We start from the raw sequence: 327 nt of genomic DNA on the forward strand, positions 1-327 counted from the left end.
ATCTCTCTATCTATTTTATCTAATCTAATCTATTTTATCTAATCTATTTTATCTAATCTATCTATCCAGGGGTCATTTCCTGCAGGAGCGCACAGGAGCGGAGCTCCGGCAGTAAAGAGCCCAGGGGGCGGGCACATGAAACAAGCCCCACCCCGTGCTCCCAGCAGCCCTCAGTCAGAGCAAGAAGCAGCCAGGTAAGTTGCAGAGCCCCCCCCGCCCCCTGGTCCAAAACAGTCCAGTGGCACCTTTAAGACCAAGTTTTATTCAGGTACAAGCTCTCCCTCCTCTGTGAGAACAGATCTGCACGTTCCCCCCCCTCCCAATAGC

The sequence above is a fragment of the Gekko japonicus genome, unplaced genomic scaffold, assembly GCF_001447785.1.
Source record: "Gekko japonicus isolate JY-2015 unplaced genomic scaffold, Gekko_japonicus_V1.1 scaffold893, whole genome shotgun sequence".
Taxonomy (NCBI): domain Eukaryota; kingdom Metazoa; phylum Chordata; class Lepidosauria; order Squamata; family Gekkonidae; genus Gekko; species Gekko japonicus.